We start from the raw sequence: 10,780 nt of genomic DNA on the forward strand, positions 1-10,780 counted from the left end.
ACATTCTTCATGTTCTCAAAGACATGATTCTGTGTTGTCATGAGTATTTCAGACAAGATATTTTATTGTTATATTACACAGTTTAACAATTCAGTAAAACACAAACACACACACACACACACACACACACACACACACACACACACACACACACACACACACACACACACACACACACACACACACACACACACACACACACACACACACACACACACACATTGGTGTAGAATTTACCTCAATTAAACATTTCTAGTAAATTTACCTGCCTTACATGCTGTACCAGGTTCATCTTTCAACATTTGGGTAAATTAAGCAAATCTTTGAAAATTTGATAATCATGTTCCTAAACCACCATTAACGTAAAGATGAAGATATTCTTTTTTGAATGTCCCTTTGACTGAATAACTTGAATAACCTTAACTAAAAGCCCTTGATCTCATAATAAAATAAACAAAATTTCAATAGCTCAGTGTTTATTTACTATGAATTCTGTCTTTATTCCTTTGCTCCACCCATGCTGTCAGTTTGTCACACAGTGGGAAAAGAGCACTGCAAGTTTGCCAGAGGCTTTTTCATTTTAGCTGCTGTCTTTCATCGTTTTACCTTTATAAATGTAAGCATTGTTATAACCAAAGATTTGTGGTGTTTGACTTGAATTTTTAATTTTTTGTGTGATTTCCTCTTCATGTGCAAGACGTAGTTTGTTAAATATGTTTTCAATCACGTTAAATTTGAAGCCCTGTGTGTTTTAGTTTCAATATATTGTTGAACTGTTAATGTTTATGGTATAGCCTCCGGTCTAAAGTGTTTTTTTGTGTCAATATCACTTATTTTTGCACCTGTTGACAGGAAACATCATTGAATTTTTAACCTAAGGTGACTTTGGTCATTCCTGTTATACACCTTCTCACACTGTTTCTCACCTCACTTTGGTGACTTAAGTGTGGAACATTTGTGATATGGGAAAGGTAAGGAAGGGCTCTATACCTGCAGTCCCTGCGGCTTTCTATTGGGATGAGCCTGAACGTGTGATATGCTGCCAGCACTGACGGTACAACTGCCCTCACCATCACAAACCCCAAGGGCCCGATTGATGAGTGAAAACTACATTAGGAATCAAACGTGTCTTTACATCTCTGTTCATAAAGAAATATATATGGTATATAGCACCTTGACAGGCTGTAATTTCAACAGAGTTTATTAAACTGGATATTATGTCTAATATGATGGAGCTTAGTTTGATGTCATACAGACGTTTCCTTGTAATGGCCGTCAGCCAACTCATGGTGCAGATCTTCTAAATGGCCTACGGCTTACTAGACATCTTGGAGTTATTGTCAAAGAGATCAATAAAAAACAAACAAATTAAAAACCAATTAAAAAAGTAAATAAATATAAAAATAAAAGAAAAACCGAAGCAAAAACTAAAAGCAAAAACATGGCATACACAGTTTACAGTTTTTCTCGATTGGTTTGGCTCATTTCTTGAAACCGAGATGACATTCTCAAAATAACATGGACAAATCTCCAAACCACCTTGCAATTGTTCACAACAGAATGTCATTTTTCATTGGTTTTATCAAATTGCAAATGCTTTAGTACATGTCTCAAGTGACTCTGTGCTTTTTTTCAAATGATTATGTACAAGTAGCTACAGTTAGCACAATGAGCCCACATTTAGCACATTTTCCAAATAAATAGATCTTGCTGATCTAAACTGATTAGTTGATTTTTTAGTGAAATGGTTACTCTCTCCAAAACATCTCAGCATGGTTTCATTGTGTAAGTCATCATATGCACAATTGTCTGTTCAACTGTCAAAATTAGTCAAAGATATAATACCATGAAAGAATTTCTTGGAACATTTGATAAATTTATGACAGTACTTGACAATCAATCAGCTTGGAGGTGGAGGGTGTATGAGCATCAGGCTCAAGACCAGAGGGCCCTGCTGCATGCAATGGATGCTGCATGTGAGGACATCACAGGGGATCAATGTAGGGGATGGTTGAGACATTCACGCCGTTTCTTCCCTCGCTGCATCGCAAGAGAAAATATCCGTTGCGATGTGGATGAGAATTTATTGCCTAACAGAGAGCAGCGCGTCGATGGCCTGGAGGATGAGGATGGTGGCCAGGAAAGAGAGGGTGACAATGGCGACCACTGAAAATATTACTGTACTATAGTTCTGAAACTTTATTTACAGTATGGTAGGCTAGAGTTTTTTTTGTTTTTTGTTTGTGTTTATAACTGTTCACATTTACAGAATCCTGTATATGTTTCTTTTCACAGTATGTTCTCTAATGTTAACATTTCTTTGTACGAATAAAAATGTTTACAGTTTCCTTGAGTATGAGTGGTTTATAGGAGGCTGATTTTACTGTAAAATCTTTTAGTTTTATTCATAGTGGTATTCTGTTGCTAGACCTTCAAAATCTGCTTTTGAAGCATGGAAGAAGAGTTTGGGGAAAGATATTTGATTTTGCTAGTGAGCTATAATGTTGAGCAGAACTGTAAGACTGTTTGGCCAAATGACCTTATGGTTTTGAGAATGTCATCTCGGTTTCAAGAAATGAGCCAAACCAATCGAGAAAAACTGTAATATAAATATTGCAGGTATTTTCAAAGAGATCAATAAAATCAGTTTTGTTTAGCTGTTTGATTTTTTACTTTTGTGTCATTGTTTTGCTTAACTAAAATCAATCAAAACGGCAGCAAAACAATCTATCAAAACAAGGTAAAAAATAATCCACATAAAAAGTAATCATTTGAGAGAGATAAAGATAAATAGATAGATAGATAGATAGATAGATAGATAGATAGATAGATAGATAGATAGATAGATAGATAGATAGATAGATAGATAGATAGATAGATAGATAGATAGATAGATGGATGGATGGATGGATGGATGGATGGATGGATGGATGGATGGATGGGTGGACTAACAGTAAAAATTAGCAAATGTGGACACTCTTGTGCATTGCTGGTCATGCATCCTTTTCCAGCTTCAGTGACCTCTACTGATGTCTGATGTGGACCAAGTGGAGAGGACAGAAGGCAAATCCTTTCATGCAATGATATTTAAATTAGAATTTGAGTGGATGAGTGTAGTGCAAGGATGAGATTCGATAAGCTGTGCACTGGTGGAGGTGGACTATAAGCACTGTTAACCCGTGGATCCTCTAGTATAATCTATGATAAGCACTCAGGTAACTTGAAACCATGAATTCTGGAGCTTTTATTTTATTTATTTATTTTAAAGATGAGGGGGGGGGGTATTTTTGCTCTTCAGTTCCTGTTCTTTGAGTTAGCAAAATGTATTTTCACAAGAATTATATTGACTGCAGCACTTTTAAGAGAAAAACCTGACCTCATCTGCATGTCTCAGGCAAAATTGCAGCTCAGGTATGCTCATAAATACATACAAAAGTTTATGGCCATCAAGTTAAGCCAAATGCGAACACCCAGCTTCATAATCCAGGTGCTGCAAGATTCTTTTTTTTTTTTTGAGCTCATTAAACATCTTGCTGTCACCCTTAACAAAACTGCAGAATATTTCAGTAATGAGAGATAATATGAAAGCTAATATTTATGAGAGCTAATAGTTAAGCACGTTTGATATTTCATATATTCCATCTGTTCGTTTTTCGGAGAAACAGAGCAGCAGAGAACCAGTATTCAGGAATGTAATCTTCCAGATTTACTGTCATACAGTCATTTAAGATAAACATTTTCTTGATCTATATAAATACTTTCTGATTTTCAGCATACTACTGGAGGAATTATTTTAAAAAGGTATTATTTTTGTTTGTTGACTTTGCATGAGTTGAGATGCCAAACTAGGGAGCAGGAAAAGACTAGTAGAAATGTCTCTGTCAAGTATGCTTTGTCGTGCCATATCCTGGTGCCAAACTATTCACTATGATCAGTTACACAGCACAAGGCTTAAGGCATGTTTTTTCAAGGATTTATTTGCAGAGCATACAGAATCAAGACTAATCAAAGAAGGATAACTTGAAATATAATATAGAAATGTAATGTATTGTTTTGAATAACTGCTGAAACATGTCTTGGATTTATTGCAACATGTTAAAGGAATTCAGCATTTCTGCTATTTCTGTTGGCCATCTATCTATTCAGTTCAGATAAATTCAATTCACATCTATCTATCTATCTATCTATCTATCTATCTATCTATCTATCTATCTATCTATCTATCTATCTATCTATCTATCTATCTATCTATCTATCTATCTATCTATCTATCTATCTATCTATCTATCTATCTATCTATCTATCTATCTATCTATCTATCTATCTATCTATCTATCTATCTATCTATCTATCTATCTATCTTTCTGTCTGTCTGTCTGTCTGTCTGTCTGTCTGTCTGTCTGTCTGTCTGTCTGTCTGTCTGTCTGTCCGTCCGTCCGTCCGTCCATCCATCCATCCATATAATATAATATAATATAATATAATATAATATAATATAATATAATATAATATAATATAATATAATATAATATAATATAATATAATATAATATAATATAATATAATATAATATAATATAATATAATATAGCACATGTGAATGTATTTATATAAAGGTATTGTTTATTTATTTAAAAAATATTTTTACTGGGACAATTTATAATAGAATATTATATAATGTAAATGTGCCAGATTCAGGCAAAAATATTTTGTTACAGTTTTTCTCAGTTGCTTTGGTACGTTTCTCGAATCATCCTTGAGATTTGCAAAACAGTAAGTGCATTTCTCAAAACAACTCGTTCAAAGAGCAAAATACAATGGATTACCTGCAAAAGCCAGTCTCTTGCTCAAAATCCTGAGTCCGTCTCTCAAAAATAAATATCTGTGTCAATGAACATGTCAGTCCCATCAGAAAAACAAGTCTAACTAGATTAACCATTTTGCATTTAATGACTTATACGATGAACTAAAGACTAGATGTTTTGAGGAGTAAGACTATTGCACAGAAAACTGTATAATTTAATATGTATATAATTTTACTGTATACATCCAGGGTGAGGAAAACGGCTCAGAAAATCACTCTGGATCCCTCACATCCAAGTCACCCCATCTTTGAACTTTTGCCATCTGGCCGGCGCCTCAGAGCCGCAAATACCAGAACAGCAAGGCACAAGAACAGTTTCTTCCCCCAGGCAATCTACCTCATGAACAGTTAAATGCTCCCCACTTATGCTTATGCAAAAAATGTGCAATATCCATATATTTATTTGTTACCCCTCCATCTTAGTACATCCCTGCATCTTACTCAATCCTATGCCATTATCATTTATAGCACAATTGTTTATACACTTATTTATTTTCCAATTTTTTTTTGTCTGTGTGTTGTTGTCTCTGTGTACTGGAAGCTTATGTCACTATAACAAATTCCTTGTATGCGCAAGCATACTTGGCAATAAAGCTCTTTTTGATTCTGATTCTGATTTCTGATTCTGATTCTGATAATACATTTTGAGCGACATGACATTAGCAACTGCTAATGTAGGAAACTGCAGATAAATGTGCATAATCAATTGCATGAATGTACAAAAGCTATCGCAACTTGTTCAAAAGAATGAGAGAGAGGTTTTGTGATGTGTATAAATGACTAGATGATGTGGAGGTTGTAAAAGTAGTTTTGAAAATTTCATTTCTGATTTGAGAAATGCAACAAAGTGACTGAGAATAACTGTTATAGTATTGATATTAAAAAAACAAAACCACCCATTTACACCTTAAAAAAACATTTCTCAAATAGTTATTATAATAATTAAAAGAAATGGTAAGTGCCATTGAATTAAGCATGAAGTTTTGAAGAAGAAAGACTGAAATAGTAATTTTTGTAGAACCTAGATACCAATAATAGGGTTGATTTACAGCTCCAAAAAAAAAAAATAAAATAAAATAAAATGTATACAATGTAAAAACCATTTAGTACTCTTAAAACAAATATTTATAACAATCTAAAATAGATCATATCTCAGAAATAAATAAACACTTAATTTAAAATGTTAAAGTAAAACCACATGAGGAAAAACTAATAATGACAATTTCTACATTCTGTCATTCTGTCTAATTCCTTTTGATTGCCTTACATGAACAAACCCCGAGCAGCAGCGTTGCATAAGCCCTTTAGTAAGTGATTCCTTTTGACTATCACTATTTTTGCTTCTCTCCATCCCAACCCTCTCCCATTCACATTAAAATATTATTTTAATACAGCAGCTCATGAGGGCTGAGGTTCTGCCTCCCAGGTTCACAAGGAGGGTAGGAGAAGAACTCACCTGTACAGACATTTATTTTTCCCTCCCTCCCTCTTGCTCTTTCTCTCTCGCTCTCTCTATAGATATCCCTCTCAGTTGTTTTTCTTGTCAGCAGTCAGTCATTATAAAAGCAGTGACAAGTCAAAGAGGGAATTTTGAGGAGATCCGCAGCTGGTTTGCAGGTATCTGTGTGGACTCGGACTGTCTTAGATTCACAACCTGGGCCTGGAAGCACCACACATGCAACGGTAAGTGAACAATTTTGCTCTTAGTATGCACTATACAGTCATAATTTTTCTCCAATCAGTACATAATAGGATCAACATTGTGGTAAAAATAACATTCTAGAAGAGATAGATCTAAGCTAAGAAGTCCAAAGGAAAGGAGTATGCAGTGGAAACATCTGTGGGATTTACTTTTCACTTATACAGATACTATTGTAACACTGTATGTCGTTTGGCACCAATAAATAAGGCATCAAGAAATGTCCCTCGGGGGTTCTTGTTAGGCTTGTCTCCACCTGGATGAAATCTCCGCTGAAGTTCATCTAGAAAACAGAAGAGAGGTATACAGGAGAGAGAGAGAGAGAGAGAGGGCTAGGCAAGGCAGGTGCAGTCAGATTCTATCGGGTTGTCTCCCTATGGCTGCTGAAGTTCGGCAGAGTGCCCATTTTCTCCAGGATATGATTATGGATGTGTCTGATATAACATTTAAAATATGTTCTCATTAGCTCTGAGAGAGGCTCCCAGCTGCCAGTGACCCAAGTGTGTGTAGCTGCGCGCACACGTGTGTGCACATGTGTATGTGTGTATGGGAAAACCTGTTGCAGCAGGTCTATCCCCTGTGGGTTTGTAGCTCCCACAGGTTGGCTAGGGGCCAAATGGACTGAGCCTTTTACAAATTCCCAGTTAGAAGCTCAGAGCTGAGATTTATTTTATAAGGTATGTGCTATTAGATGAATGCAATTCATTATTTGATGAGTAATATTACAAAAACATGATCACAGATATGGCAGCTGTGATCTAAAAACCTTGTCATATTGTTAGAGTGTTAACTGATCATTTCTTATTACTGATGCCATCAAAATAATAGAGCCGTCAAACGTCAAGCCATCACATCCAAAATAAAAGTTTGAGTTTACATGATATATGTGTGTGTACTGTGTATATTTATCATGTATATATAAATACATACATGCATATATTTAAAAAAATATATCATATATATATATGACCTTGGACCACAAAACCAGTCTTAAGTCGCTGGGGTCTATTTAGCAATAGCCAAAAATACATTGTATGAGTCAAAATTATAGATTTTTCTTTTATGCCAAAAATCAATAGGATATTAAATAAAGATCATGTTTCATGAAGTTATTTTGCAAATTTCCTACTGTAAATACATTAAAACTTAATTTTTGATTAGTAATATGCATTGCTAAGAACTTCAGTTGGACAAATTTAAAGGCGATTTTCTCAATATTTAGATTTTTTTTTTGCACGCTCAGATTCTAGATTTTCAAATAGTTGTATCTCGGCCAATTATCGTCCTATCCTAACAAATAACCATACAATAACCATACAATAATTGAAAGCTTATTTATTCAGCTGTCAGATGATGTGTAAATCTTAATTTCGAAAGAATTTACCCTTATGACTGATTTTGTGGTCCATGGTCACATAGTGTGTGTTAAATATATACATGCACGTGCTATTTGTATATACATAATAAATATACACAGTACAGCCACACATATTATGTAAACATATCTTCTACACATTTTCATATCTGTCTAATTTATTTGATTATGCTGGAAGGATTATACTGAAATTTCTATCAGGTGCAGGGTTTGGTTGTTTCTACAGTATTTGCTCCCTGAGCTGTAAGATGAGCACATTACTAAGAACATCTCTTAACTGAATGTTATCAATAAACACTAGCATTTAGCAGCTGCTTGTCACCATTTACTCTCAATATATGTAAAACAGCAGCATCAACACTCCGCTGAATTTTCTCCGTATATATATATACAGGATTGGAGCGACATTAGGGTGAGCAAATGATGACAGATTATTCATTTTTGGATGAACTGTCCCTTAAGTGAAGATTCTGCAATTTGACTACATTTGGGGAAGTAGGAAGTACTACATCTAAGGTTTAAAAAAATTAAAAAACCTTGTATTTCCAAAGAAGTGGAGTGAAAGTGCTGTTGTAGACATATGGGAAGAAATCCTAGCAATTACTTGATGGATGACGGTGTAAAGGAAGATGCACAGTCCATTTGAAATGGCACTCAAATGTGATGAAAGCAGTTTTAGTGCAGGGGTGGGGCTGTATGGACATGCAACAGACCAGATCAAAGTGAGATAAATGTGATCATATTGAGAGAGGAAGCAGTGTTAAAATGAAATCCTTTTAGAATATAACTGTTTCAGCACTTTTATTCTTACTCACTCCAAATGATCTTCACCCACACACCCACACACACACACACTTATATTAGATGATTATATTGCATGGCTTACTGACCTCATTCAGCATTCTGATCTTTGCTTGATGCTGATGGAAAAATGAAATTGTTCAATTTTCTGCAAATACAATAATCTAAAAAAACACTTCTCAGTGTGCCAAATCAAATACATGTCAATTAAAAATTCATTCAAGCACAACCCGATCAACTGATATTAAATAAGAACCCACTTTTAATTTTGCAGCATGTTTTGAGTTGTACTTGGTTGGGCCAAACGTAGTAGTAAAGCTCTTTATGAGTTCAGGTTCCATGCAGGAATAACTGAATTTATCCTTCTTTAATAAATCAAGAACATTTTAACCTAATCCCAGTGGACATATTAACATGAGCTAAATCTTATTTGGTTTCATTTGAAGTTAGACTTGATTAAATTGACCTCAAAGCAGTGATTAACTGAACTTAAATCTAATCATGCAGTAACTTTCTATTGGCTGAACACACCTACATTAGACTGAATATGATAAACCATATCAGTTGTAGCTTTTAGAAACCACAATATTGCTGTTTTACCCAGATTTATGTCATTTGCACACTATATTAAGAATTTACATTTATACATTAGCATTTTATTTATTTTTATCCTTTATTCAGAATATATTGTATAATTTTGTAATGTATTTGTAATTTATTATATATACGATAAAGGGAAGGAAAATATACCTACATATAGTAAATTTTAATGTGCAGGTATTTTTTATTTGTTTTTACCTGTATATTATCTTAGGATTCTGCTAAGAAAGAAAATAGTCCACATACAAAACCATCAGTCTAGTGATAAAACAAGCATCCCAACAATATGACAATGATATCAATTATTTGCTTGAGCCAAGACGGTGATGGCCGTAAATTATCCAGTCAGAAGCAGGCAGCTGTGTAAATTTACTTTTTTTAAATACTTAATTTATACATTTCAGCTATTTGATTATTTTCAGTAGAAGACTTAAAAAAACACACTTTAAAAATTTATATAGCATAAAATCTGGTTATCCTGCCCTATTTGCTTGCCCAATTCTCTTTTAAACACACACACAAGCACCCCATGACCTTTTTGCATATTCAGCTGTTTTCTCTCAAGAAATAACTTGTATCTCAACCATCACAGGTCAAATGATCAGTTTAAAAGTCACAGTGATGGACCATAAAGGCTAGCTCAACTTCCTTTCCAATACCGAATTACACTCTATGTTTCAGATGGAGCAAAACTCCCCCATCTCTATTTCATGTCACTAACACACTTCTGCTTCTCTTTCATGGTTTGTTGATAATTTTAATGAGTTTCTGGCTCAAACAGCACAGTCTGCTGACAGTAAGTGAGAGCGACCTGAATTTCCCGGAATACCGGATACTTATGTGGCCTTATGTTTTACCTGTTTATGATCAGATAGCAGCCAGGGCAGTGAAATACAGCAAATCAGGCCTCTTTCACTGCAAAAGTGAACATAGACCAGCACTGTTGTAGAAAAAGCATTGTAGACAGTTGGAAAGGGATTTTCATTACAAGCAGTTACACAGGTATGGCACGTAAAACTGTAGGTTTGCCCAAAGGCCAAATAGCTAGGGAGACAGATTGTTTGGAGACATGAAAAATGCCTTAGGAAAAAATGACCTAAGGTTGATTGTTGCGGTAATAAATAATGTGCATATATTCACACTAAGGTGATTTTGCATTAACTGGATGTAGTTGCATTAATGTATAACTGGATATATATTCCTATGCTGTGAAATGTGCTTGAAAACAGGACCATGTGTGCCCCCAATTAAGCAAGGGTCAAGCCAACAAGCATGACAGCATTCCTCTGTCTAACACCACAGACCCTGACACATGGGTGTGAAAATGTTTGAGGGTAGCCTACATTGCTGCAGGTTTTTTTTTTTTTTCGGGGACCATATTTGCATATTACAGTTTCTCTATTTGGGCTATTTATCAATCTTGTGGTGTTTTGAAAAGCAGGT

Source organism: Carassius carassius, chromosome 28 (assembly GCF_963082965.1).
Source record: "Carassius carassius chromosome 28, fCarCar2.1, whole genome shotgun sequence".
Lineage (NCBI taxonomy): Eukaryota > Metazoa > Chordata > Actinopteri > Cypriniformes > Cyprinidae > Carassius > Carassius carassius.